Genomic DNA, 13,627 nt, shown 5'->3' on the forward strand with positions numbered 1-13,627 from the left:
TTGATTTGGGATGCCGAAAAGAAGTGTTGTCCCTAGAAGAACAGTATTATTGTTCCAGAGCATTCTATGATACTCTCCTGCAAATGGCTCAATCTGCAGAGGGGGAAACATTCATTTAATAAATGTCAAATTATATCTGTGAGAGCCTAGATGACCAAATGATTACTTTACAAATCTTTACTGTAAGGGCATTGCCCAGATAAAACCACTACTCCTCTAATGGATAGTGCTACAGTACTGAAGGATCTTTGTTGCATAGGCCCATCATCCACCTTGCTAAACAAAGAAACCAAGAATGCACCTGTCTTCCTACAATGGTGCACACTGAGTCTCTGTCACTCTTTTTCTAGAAAGTACAGTTATCATTTGGAAAGAAGACTGGACTATTGCTTGAGACATGTGTATAAATAGGGGATCTGCCTTGAGGACTACTTTGCCCTGATGAAAGATGCAACTATTTTTGTTAACACACTGGGACTCGCAATTCTGCAGTCTGACAACACTGGCATGAAGGACAGTCTTATGTGAGAATTCCACGAGAGGAACCTTGTGCCATGGGCTCAGAAGGACATCTTGTAAAGGATATAAGTGGATATTACAAGGGGGAGTGCCATTGTGGCAAGTCTAGACTCTCTCCCCTGGCCAATGAGGAGGAGGTTGAACCAGTTGGCCCTGTTGCTACCATTCCTATGCCATCAACACTTTTATCAGTACACCCAAGGCCACAAGATTCAGTGAAGCAATCTACCGTGTTGTGATCATTAAGATTTCTGGAAGATTTTGTAAACTGCCCAGAGAGCTTTGGGTATGGGACAGGATATAAATGTAATAAATAAATAAATAAATAATAAGATGCTGGATCCTATCTCAACCAGAGCTTGGAAGATTACTTTTAAAAAGTAATAAATTACAGTTACAGTTACATGGCCCAAAAAAGTAGTAACTACCGTTACAATTACAATTGCTGTGAAACTAACTGATTACTTTACTTTTCCTCCAAAGTAATCACTACAATTACATTTCAGTTACTTAGAAAAAAAACACCTACAAGGTGCTGGCCTTGGCTGCTGCACATCTAAGTAGCCTAAAACAACATTAAAAATAAACAAACACATACAGAGGTAGTAGAATAATTATTTTTATTCATATGATAGCAATGGTGGTCCCCCCGCTGGTAAAGGTTGGGGGGAGGGAGACTGAGGCCACTACTCAGATCTTTGCATGTCAAACCAAGTGCAACCCCCCCGTTAGCCAGCATCATCTCTCTCACTTAACCACCTCCCAGACCCTGCCCTGCCACCAACTAAGGAACACTAACCCAAGCAAACATTTTCCCCTGAGATGCAAAAAAGTTAAAATACTGCAAATGCAGCACAGTAGCCAGAGAGGGTGGTGAAGGCCAGTTTGTGTGCCAAGTGCAAACACAGTATTCTCTCTCTCTCTCTCTCTCTCTCTCTCACACACACACACACACACACACACACATACACACGTCATCTTTCACCTCCACAGTTTTTTATCTCCATTCTGCTGCTGCCTCCTTCTCCTCCTTTATCCATGTTCTTGACCTCCGGATCCTTTTCCCCTCCACTCCATTCTTCACCACCGCTATCCATTTTTTTAAATAATTGTTTTTTCCACTCTACCCCATCTCACTCTCCGCCTCTTCCCTCGTCGCCTGCTACCCATCCACAGAGCATGAGGAAAGAGCGACACTGCACAGAAGCCCAGTTTGAGGCACATGATTTTCATCCACAAATCAGAGGAGCAGAAGACTTCCCCTGCTCCCCCCCCAAGTAATGCCCAAAAGTAATTCTGGAAACGTTACAATTACTTCACAAAAGTAGTACAATTACTCCTAGTTCTATTACAATCAAAATGTAAAGGAATTACCCACTCGTTACTCAAAAATGTAATGAATTACAAGTAATTCGTTACTTGTAACTAGTTACTTCCAAGCTCTGATCTCAACCTACTGATTTGGAGAAAGGGATGCCTCTAACAGGTGGCTTCTGGATCTTCTAGGAGTATTAGGAGCAGAGCTTGGAAAAGTTATTTTTTTGAACTACAACTCCCATCAGCCCAATCCAGTGGCCATGCTGGCTGGGCTGATGGGAGTTGTAGTTCAAAAAAGTAACTTTTCCAAGCTCTGAAGGAGACAGAACAAAATGCTGTGAGTGGGAGATGAAAGCTTTTGGGTTCCAGTGAGAAAACCAGAAAAAAAGGCCTGCTTATTGCTCACTGTGCCGGACCTATTCTGGGATGGACGGGGAATCATTCTTCTACTTTCTCTTTTTTAAAAAAATCCAGCCCTGCTTGCAACAAGAGGATCTTCATCCTAAACTGCTCTCCCCCTATTAGCTACTTTACTTTTTTAGAATGAGTGATATATGAATGGTTGAAGGGAATGAAGAAGAAACATCCACACAAGTAAATTCACTATTTAGTACTAATTATATCAGAAAATTATGTCTCTTTCTTATGTCTGTTTCAGCTAGTTGTAGGAAACATACTGGGAAGATATCCTACTTGAATAAATTCCACCTTAATCTCTGAGGAGAAATGAGCATGACAAAGATGACTGGAGAGCTCTGGAGTTTCACTTTGCCCTACAGATGCGCCAGGCAGAGGAATATTTTTCTAAAACAAAATGATTGCCTTGGAGGCATCCAAATCCATAGCTTAGAGAAACAAGCTTCCATCCAGCCTTGTGAAAATAGAGGGCTAAAAGTCTCAAATTTAAAATGATATCATATTGCCGCCAGTCTTACCCAAGTTAATAAGTTGTGAATTCCAAATTCCAGACCTAATGCCCTGGGTACAACTGGAAAGGCCAAGCATGTATCAGACAACGTTTATAGCCTATAAATTATATTTGACAACTGAAAACACATTCATATGAGTTGTGAAATTATGAACATTTAGCACAGCACTGGTTCTTTATCTATGGTCCAGGAACCACTGGTGGCTCCTAGTGCTCTTTCAAATGAAATCTTCTCAAATTAAATCACAGTTACTGAAATGGCAATCTCTCTTTTAAATTAAATTAAAAAGCAGCTTGCCTTTTCAGCAGTGTGAATGCCAAAGAAACTCCTGGCTGCATGATTCTTCCTCATGGATCCATATAGATTTATTGGATTTCAGCTGCAAGAACAGAAGACACACACAGATGCTTTGTTTTGATAGATAAACCTTTTTAAAGCATCCCTCCATTTGGCAGCCATGAAGTAAGAACATAGGGGACCTGCAAAGAATCAGAATGGTGGTCCTCAGTATAACGAAGTTTAATAATCACTGCAGTATAGCTTACCTGCCTCTCAAATCAACATGGGCACACAATTCAACAACAGGTAATCATAATTTAGAGTCACCGAAAGCAATTGAATGGAAGTTGGTCACCATAAAATAACTTTTGTGGATTGCACTTCATATGTCCAAAGGCATCACTTGATGTTCTTTTAATGGGCATCACCTGCTATAACTTGTGACCCCAGTCTAAATCTAACTTTGCATGCACACAGTAGGCCGCACAGTCCATGTATAGTCCATCAACATAAACGTGCCGATCATCTGTCAAGCTGAGGAGAGTGACCAGGATTACATCTAGCCCTTCCAACCGATTGGCACGAATGCATTGTATTTGCATATGCATGCAGCCCAGAGAAACTATTAAACCAGCAAAGAACTTACCTCATCGGGATGGGAAATCATTTGTGCCCATGGATGGATCAGGGCATCTGTGCTTTTTAAAATGCAAGTGTTTTATAATATTTTCTTATCTCCTTTCTGATGTAAGCAACTCAGAAAAGTAATTGGCATCTTCAGTGTAATATATTGACACCAGGAATGGTCAAATTTGTTAATTTTAGTTTCTCTCCGTTTTCCTTTTTTTCTTCTCTTAAGTTCAGTTCTCCACACTTCGGCATCAGTTTGCAAAACAAATCCTCATAAAAATTCAGCAGCATTTCTCCTAATATTACATACATCCTTATATGCAATTTTGCCTAATAAACACATTTTTGCAAAGCAATTTTCCATGATGTACTGCATTTTTATGTTATTTTTCTACTATATGTATTTTTATGCACACTTTATTATGGTATATGTGTTTTTGTATACATTACTTACCTGGACTGCAAAAATCAGAGAAGTGCGCATTGCAAAGGATGGCTGCATTTCAGTTCTCACATTGTGTCAGAAAGTATAAATCAGGTAAAAAGTAAAGGTGTCCCTGCACTTGTAGTGCGAGTTGTTTCCGACTCTTAGGGTGACGTCTTGCGACATTTACTAGGCAGACCGTATATATGGGGTGGGATTGCCAGTTCCGTCCCTGGCCTTTCTTTACCCCCCAGCATATGCCGGGTACTCATTTTACCGACCATGGATGGATGGAAGGCTGAGTGGACCTCAACCCCTTTTACCGGAGATTCGACTTCCTTCTTCCGTTGGAATCGAACTCCGGCCGTGAGCAGAGCTTTGGCTGCGTTACCGCCACTTACCTCTCTGCGCCACGGAGGGTCCATATAGATTAGGTAGGTTTGCCTATAAACACAAACTGAATCAAATTTCTTCCCCATCTCTAACTGACACCAAGATAATCTTTCTGCTACCTGCATGACCACTTGTTTTCTCTGTTTCTTCTTTTTACATGCAAAGTGGTTTTTGATGCTGTGACAAAGCATTAACAAATAATTAGCTTATGACAAAAATATAGCCTGTGTTCTGTGAAAATGCTATTTTCCACAATGGAAAGACTTATGGGAATCAGATACATTCTGAGCAGAGAAGCAAAACTAACTCCCTACCTGGAGCTACGCCTGCCTATCTGGCAAGATTTCTCCGGGTCGCCATGGCGGTGGAGAGCATCAAGCCAGAGCTGAAGATAGACTACGGAGATGGACTCTGGGCCCCTGACAGGCCTGGCACCACAGCACTGCCCTGGGATCAAACAGGAGGGCAGCCCCACGTTCTGCATGCTGGCTGCCGGCTCCCTGCAGACCCCCAGCACGGAGATGCTGCTGCTCAGCCCCAATGATCTCCTGGTGGCCTCCGAGGACCGGGGAGCCCCCCTGCAGCCACTGCAGCTGCCTTACCGCCCGGCCTTTGCCCACCTGAGCGCCTCCGGCTTCTTCAAGAAGAGCCTCTGCCCCAGGAGGCCTGCTCACCCCACCCTCCTCCTCGCTGGAGCTGTTGGAATTTTTATTGTATTCTATTTATTGCATTGAGGTTTGCTTGGTATGCTTTTGTACAGTTATCTTTATTCTGTATATGTTTTTGAGAATTTTTTTGTAAGTCGCTTTGAGTTTCATTTTGGAAAAAAGCGACTAATAAATATCATTAATAATAATAATGATAATAATAATAATATACTTGAATAAGGAGTGATACTCCACAAAATCCCTCAATATTTAAAAGCTCAAGATGTTCTCCATAATCTCTGAGCAAACCCCAAGCTTTACTTTATATTTTATACCGGTGTGCATAGAGAGTAAGGGATAAAAGCAGGTGTTTGTATTGTATGTTAAAGAAACATGCAAGGGGCTGCGTGCACTAACTGTGCTACCTTTACCGTTGCCCTCCATGAGTTGGGGTTGGCTGTCTAAAGTGGGGAGCCTCCTGAACTCAAAGCGGCTCCCTGCTTCAATCACTCTCTAACTCTTAAAAGGCAATGAAGACTGTGGCGCGCCAGCACTGCTAGTGTGTTCATCCTCAGACTCCCTGCTCCCATTTATCCAAAAGTCTCATGAGGGCTTAACATTACAGAACATTTGTGCCTGAATACTGACTGCATGTGTGTAAAATTTCATTGTACATTTTGAACTAGAGAAGAATTTCTGGGGGAAATTTGGGCATTATGAGGTGGACAAATTTGTATTCAGAACCAGGTAAGTATGAAATTCAGTGACATCACTACTCGGGATTGTCCAAAATAAAAGTCTCACAAACACACATGGTGAAATGTGCAAATTCTCAGTATAAAGAGAGTTTGCCCATCTCTCCATGGGGAGATACAAATGTTCTGCTTTGAATGACAGGGAGAACTGTAGGAAACATGAACTGTAACTCAAGTGGGCTTGCTGTTCTTCCCCTTTCCCACTCAAAGAATCATTATGAAGACCAAGTTGATTTGTAAAAGTGAAGGGAAGTGTTCATTTGAACAAGGCTTAAGGCAGTGCTTTCCAAATGTTGAAATCCTTTCTGTATTGATTCCTCTGCCAATAAATCCCTGCAGATTTCCCAGGGTGCACATTCGGTTAATGTGAGCCTATTGTATGTTATCATTTTAATGCCTGAACTGACCATGACATGGAACACATTCAACATTCTGTCACAGCTGCACACTGCAGGGGAAGAATGGCAGTGAAGGGCACAGGAATCCCTGCTCATCATAACTGATTTTGTCATTGAGAAACTGCTGATGAACTTCTAGGAAACCCCAGGGTTTCCTAAAAACAATCTGAAAACCAGTGGCCTACAGCAGCTGTAACCAAGATGGCACCGTCCAGTTGTTGGACTATAGCACCCATCAACCCTGACCATTGGTCATCCCGGCTGGAGATGATGAGAACTTAGCCTAACAAAATCTGGAGGGCACCATGTTGGCTATCCCAGCCTACAGACATGCCATGTGGACTGAAATCTGTAACTTGTAGAACTGCACTCAATACAGTACAATACAATACACCACTGTGAGCTCATTTCTGCTTGCAAAGCGCACCACCATCATCACTGATATTGATGAAAAGTATTTATTATTAAGCGTTTAGTTTAGCTAACTAACTGGACTGCCTTCAAGTCTATTCCGACTTATGGCGACTCTATGAATAGGGTTTCCATGGTAAGTGGTATTCAGAGGGGGTTACGATTGCCTTCCTCTGAGGCTGAGAGGCAGTGACTGGCCCAAGGTCACCCAGTGAGTCCTACACCTTTATTGTTTTATTGTTGACTTGCTTTTGCCCCATCACATCATGGCAATTGTAATGGATGTAAACCCAAGGGGATGGAGCGATTCTCCTATAAGGAAAGGTTGCAGCATTTGTGTGTTTTTAGTTTAGACAAAAGGCGAGCAAGAGGTGACATGATAGAAGTGTATGAAATTATGCATGACATGGAGAAAGTGGACACAGAAAAGTTTTTATGTCTCTCTCATAACACTAGAACTCCTGGTCATCCAATGAAGCTGAATGTTGAAAGATTCAGGACAAACAAAAGGAAGTACGTCTTCACAGCGCATAGTTAAACTATGGAATTTATTCCCACAAGAGGCAGTGATGGCCACCAACTTAGATGGCTTTAAAAGAGGATTAGACTAATACATGGAGGAGAAGGATATCAATGGCTACTAGCCATGATGGCTATACCCTGCCTGCATAAGTGGAGACAGTAGGCTTCCAAATACCAGTTGCTGGAAACCACAGGAGGGGAAAGTTCTCTTGCACTCAGGTCCTGCTTGTGGGTTTCCCATGGGCTACTGGTTGCCCACTGTGAGAGCAGGATGCTAGACTATATTGGCCTGATCCAGCAGGCTCTTCTTATGTTCTTAACCCAGTAGTATGTCAGGCACAGAGAAATAATTCTCATGATTTGACCAAAGAAATTTACTATGAACTATTCCTTGAATATAATATGGGCGATATGAAGAATGCAACACTTCGCTTGACCTTGGACTGTTAATAGTGTCAAAAGGATTTTAGGAGATAGGCAGGTAATTATATTGAAAGAAGGAACAAGCCATAGATGCATGTAATCAGTCCAAGGCACATGTGTATACAAGGCTGCTTCTTTTATGAAATGAAAGACGCTGACAAAAATCACCCAGATTAATTACAATACCGTCCTCTGCACAGTTTTACAGAGTATCATGTTGCAGCTCTATGACACTTATAGTCATGATTATGAGATTCTAGAAGGCTTCCTTTCATGTAGCACTGACCTCATCTGGTATTTGATCTGCAGTGTATTGGCCATGCAGCATGTCACAGTGGCTCAGAAAGAAAAAGAAAAAAAGAAAAGCCTCTTTTTTTTTTGCACAGAACAATACAAGTTTGTAAAATTAATGCTGGCCTTGGGCTTACTGGAAATTCAACCTTATTCTATGAGGCAGTGGGAAAATCTACAGCATTGTTGAGAGTTTGCCGGAAATCAATGCACAGAACAGTGAAAGGGAAAACATCTTCATTAGGTAGCTGTTGCCTTTGTGGTCATTCCTTGGGAATGGTTCCGGATTGCTATCTCATTTTTATTGGCTCTAATTTAAAGACACCACCTTCATTTGGCTGCAAATAAGACCACTTCTTTAGTTCTAAGGAGAACAGCTTATGGCTGGAATGCTCTAACTGGGAGGGGGGGCTTTTGTGCAGTGATTTCATACACCAACTGTGCCAGGCGAATGTGTAGTAATAGCTGAGGTATTCTATAATTAAAACAAGTCTTCTTGTTAAAAGAGACTGAAAGTGATCAAAGCTCTTTTGTCTGCTCTGCCACTTGGTAGATGAGAAAGAGTTTTCCTTACAGGGAAGATGGCGTTGTGGTTTCTCTCTGTCTCTGACTTAAGTCGCTCTGGTCTTATTATCCTGAGCTACAAAGGAAACAATTAAAATGTAATGCAGGAAAAATGTTTTTAATTGAAAGAAGGTGATATGCAAAATTTCAGGATAGTCCGATTGGTTCCAGGAAACTTTGCAATATGGCATATCTATATAAAGTACACAAAAACTGCCTTGCTCAGTCAGAATGAGGTCAGTCTAGTGCAGTATTACAGGTTAAAATTATGGATCCTACTGAAAGCAAACTACACATGACATTAGAACTAAACTACATGTGATGACAGTCACATGTTTAAACAAACATGCTTCACCTGGCTACTTTTATTTTTGAGAAAGCATAGTCACGTGGCCCTGATCTGGAATGTGGTCGTAATTCAGATTGGAACACCACATTTGTTTTTCCAGTTCAGATTGGAAACTGCCTGGTTGCTATTTACACCAAAGGTGCAGTTTGCAGTAAAGAGCACTTTCAGGAAAGGGGAGGGGAAGGCAAGAGAGACCACTTTTCAACATAAAACTAGAGTAGGGCTCTGATCAAGACTAGGAGCATCCTTCAGATTGAGGCCTGATGACATTTTCTCAAAATTAAAAGTAACTAGTTTAAGCATGCATAATAAAACACATGGCTAATCTAGGGTTGCCAGGTCAGAAGCATCCCAAACCCTTAGATTTCGGGGCAGGCCCTAGTGATGTCATGGGGTGTATCCTAGTGATGTCATGGGGTAGGCCCTGGTGATATCATAGGGGCAGGCCCTGGTAATGTCATTAAGAATTATACATTAAGCATCAACCAAAGTTGCTTGGAGCATACCACTCAAACAAAAAAGTCTGTGATTGGAAATTAAGGTAGAAATCTTAGCTAAATGAGGGTGATGGGATCATTCCTTCTCACCTGCTTAGCGAGCCTGGGTAAGGAACATTTCATCTAGCCTATGTGCTTCTGGCAAGAAGGGTTTAAGTGCCCTCAGGCCAGGCCAGTCACCATCAGGCCATTGTAGAAAGAAAGCCTAGTGTTGTGATGTTAGATGGGAGCACTCAGGTGTAAAGATAGATGCCCTGAAGGCTGCAATTCTAAACACACTTACTAAGGTACTAAGCCCCATAGAACTCAACAGAACTTACTTCTGAGTTGATATGGTTAGGATTGTGCTGTTGGTAAGGCTTGACTAAAGATCCTCTGCAAAGATATCTATATCAAAGCAGAGTTGGCAACCCCCTGCCTGGAATGCCCTGCCTGCCTTTTAATGTGGCTGCTCCAAACCTCGTTACAGACTTGACCCTTCACTGCAGAGAGAGGTTTGACAAATGAGTAAGAGTTAAGAAGATTCTCTACTCTTTCCTGCCTACTCTGTGTGCTGCTATAAACTCACGTTGTCAGCCAACCCAATTCCAGTGAGTAATAATTGACAGAGAGAAAACACGCATAGTTTGGTCTACTCTCACAGGCAGTAGGTTGGGAAAAACATCAAGTGAAGCCACACTTTCCAGTATGTGAATTCTCTTTTACCACTATTGGGCAAGAAACAAACCATCATGCAAATAACAAGGTGCATCATCAGTGTGTTTAAAGGGGTTGAGTTGACCACATGGAACCACTGTTGTTGCTTCTATGAATGTAAGGGCATATGGTCAGAGGTAAATGAAATACAAATAGAAAAATAAAAATAAAGTAAGTGATGACTTCCTAAATGTAATACCATACCTACCACAACAAGTTTCCTATGAGTAAGACAGAAAACTCAGCATCCCACAATCAGTCAGGGTTTCTAACCAAAACTAAAAATTTCTGGCAGCCAGGCAGCCAAGGTCACAGAAATCCCCATGTAGCACAACCTGACCCGGGGGCTACAGTTAGTGCAGAATGCTGCGGCATTATTGCTGACATGAGTGAGACCCTATAATATCTCTGCTCTGAAACCTGCGCTGGTTGCTGATTTGCTACCAGGCCAAGTTCAAGGTGTGCTTTCCATGTTACGGGTTCCACATCGTATTTGTTCTGCTCTTGTAAGAAATCAGTCCTTTAGTGTGGCAGCACCTACGCCTTGGAACTCCCTGCCTATTGACATTAGGCAGGTGCCTTTATTGTACTCTTTTTGGCACCTGCAAAAATCATTTTTGTTTAGGCAAGCCTACCCAGGCATGTAGAAGCTATAGTTTTTAACTCCTTGTTGGTTTTATTATTTTGAATGTTTTAAATACCTGTCTTTAACTCTTTTTGCCAATAATTTTATTATTTTAATTCCTTCTGTAAACTGCTGTGAGGTTTTTTTACAATAAAGTGGTATATAAATGTAAATAAAATATATAAAATAAATTTCAGAGTCACTGTGGCCTTGGGTCTCTTTCCTGTTTTAGGCATAAATGAATCTGCCTTAAATTGAGTCAGGCCATTTGATACCATCTATCTCAGTACTGATGATATGGACTAGCATTGGCTCTCCAGGATTCCAGGCAATAGTCTCTTCCAGAGATTGAATTTTGGACCTTTGCATGCAAAGCATATGCCCTACCACTGAGCGACAGCCATGTTTAAAAAAGTATATTTTAAAATTGTTCTTTTCAGTTTACTAACGAATGCACAACATACTAGGGCAGATCCACATCATGCAATTAAAGCACATTCAACATACATTTGAAGGACATGAATCCCGTCACAGAATCATGGGAACTGTAATTTGTTAGGGTGGTGGGAACTATAACTGTGAGGGGGAAATGACACTTCCTAGGATTCTTTGGGGGAAGTAATGTGCTTTAAATGTGAGTGAATGTGTTTTAAATGTATTATGTGGATCTGCATTACTTCATAAACTTTGCCTGCATATAAATCATTTTAATTAAATATTGAAATGGAATTAAGCTACAAAATTGACTGGGTGGCCAGCCTAATCTCTCAACTTAATCTGCCCCTCAAGTTGAAAACAAGAGAGGGAGTCATGACCACCCCATGCAAGAAGGGCATACTTAAAATGTAGAGGAAATAATAATTTGTAAATAATAATTTACAACCATAGTGTGAAATCAGATATTGTACATATCAAGACACAGTATGAAGAAATATTTATATAAGCATGAATGTCAAAGATGTTTATTATTTATATAACCTATAAAGATATTTATAGTGCAATGCTATGCATGTTTACTCAGAAGCAAGTCCCAATGAATTCAGTGGGGCTTACTCAAACAAGGAAGCATGCACAGGACTGCAATTCAGTGATAAGGAACTTCATTCACCCAATCCAAAATACAGAATCAGGCCACTTTAAGCTGTTCTGCAACTGTTTTATACTTGTTTTATGGTTATTGGATTTTAAATGACTTTATTTCTTGTTGTGAGCTGTCTTCGTTTCCAACCCTACCTCACAGGGTTGTTGGAAATATTTCATATACACTCAAAAAATACATACTCCCAATATAATAGTTTATTGTCAAAACCAGTTAGCCATTGCAGAACATTTTTTTAAAAAAGAAAATCAGTATTAGTTTCCTGGCAAATATAAGCAGTGACATCTAAGCAAGCCCTGCCTAGCTGCTCAAAAGAAAAAGGGATTGGAAGGGGAGAGAAAGATTTACAACACAATCCTTTTCTATGTTCGCTCAAAAGTACCATTAATTTTCAGCACAATCCTAACCATGTCTACTCAAAAGTAAGTCCTACTGAATTCAAAGGGGTTAACTCCCAGTTATGTGGAATTAGCATTACAGCTTTACTCTCAGAAAAGCTTCATATTGGGAAGGTTTTCAAAATAGGTTATGAATAAGACAAATAAACTGCCCTCTTCAACAGTCCAGTATGTTCCAAACGACTGTGGTTGATGCTTAGTGTATCATGCTTAATGACATTACTAGGGCCCGCCCCTATGACATCACTAGGGCATGCCCCTGAAATCTCAAGATTTGGGATGCTTCTGACCTGGCAACGCTACCTACAGCACATTCTGTCTGTGTCTGTATAAACTTGTCTGTTGTATTTGTTACATTGGAGCTGGTTTTCCCCAGGAGAAATGGTTTTCCTAATTCTACTCATTTGGGCCTCATATACATCTTCTAATGGAAGATTCAAGCCCAGGACTAGTATTTTTCCCCATTATTACTTAAGACTTACATGTTGTCCATGGAAATAATTTTGCATGCATCAATTATCATCAAAGTTGCACTGCAACTGGTATTTATAGCATTTATGATTATATTAGATACAGGATGATTTAGTGCAGGGGTAGCCAATGTGGTGCCTCCAGATGTTTCAGACTATAGCTTCCATCAGCCCTAGCTAGCATGGCCAATAGTCGTGGAGGGGACTATGGTCCAAAACATGTGGAGGGCATTAGGCTGGGGCAGGCTGACTTAGCATCTTGCCTTCCTCCGGTTTAGTGTAAAATCATGGAAAACAAGAATACAGATGGGATAACTGGGACAAAACAGGCAGGTATAGCAGTGCACAGCCTAGCTACAACATTGATGGTTGTACTTTGGAGGTCACCAGCAAATCCCAACGGATTGCGCAGAATGGCCAGATTGCTGAAAGGATAGTCAAAGGGGACATCAGCTTTGCACTCTTACACTTTAATCTGAAAACGCCATTAGCCTCTCACTAGGCCTTGGAGTAACTGCACTTGTACATCAGGACTAGATAGAGGCCAAAACAACTAACAGATGAGAGTGCATTCGAATGTCAGCCGTCCTAATGCTTCCAGAAATGTAGCATAGTACCAGGAAAAAGATTTAGGCTTCTGTCCATGGAACTGGACTAAGTACTATTTAATTCAGTAGGACTTATTTCTGAATAAACATGTATAGGATTGGGCATTTGACATGAACAGTGCAATCCTATACATATCTGCTCAGAAATAAGTCCCACTGAATTCAAGAGGGCATACTCCCAGGTAATAAGGTATAGGGTTGCAGCAGACTCGGACCTTTCAGTGGAGCTACAAAGGAAGATGCTGCTGCATTACTCAGGCATTCTACAGCTCCTTTATTCTCAAGGTTATGGAGCTATCTCGGGCTTTGCCACAGCTCCCTGGAGTCTCGAAACTCACTCTTTGGGGGTATTTGCATAGCTCTGTCTCAGTTGTGTGTTTATG

Source organism: Rhineura floridana, chromosome 10 (genome assembly GCF_030035675.1).
Source record: "Rhineura floridana isolate rRhiFlo1 chromosome 10, rRhiFlo1.hap2, whole genome shotgun sequence".
Classification (NCBI taxonomy): Eukaryota; Metazoa; Chordata; class Lepidosauria; order Squamata; family Rhineuridae; genus Rhineura; species Rhineura floridana.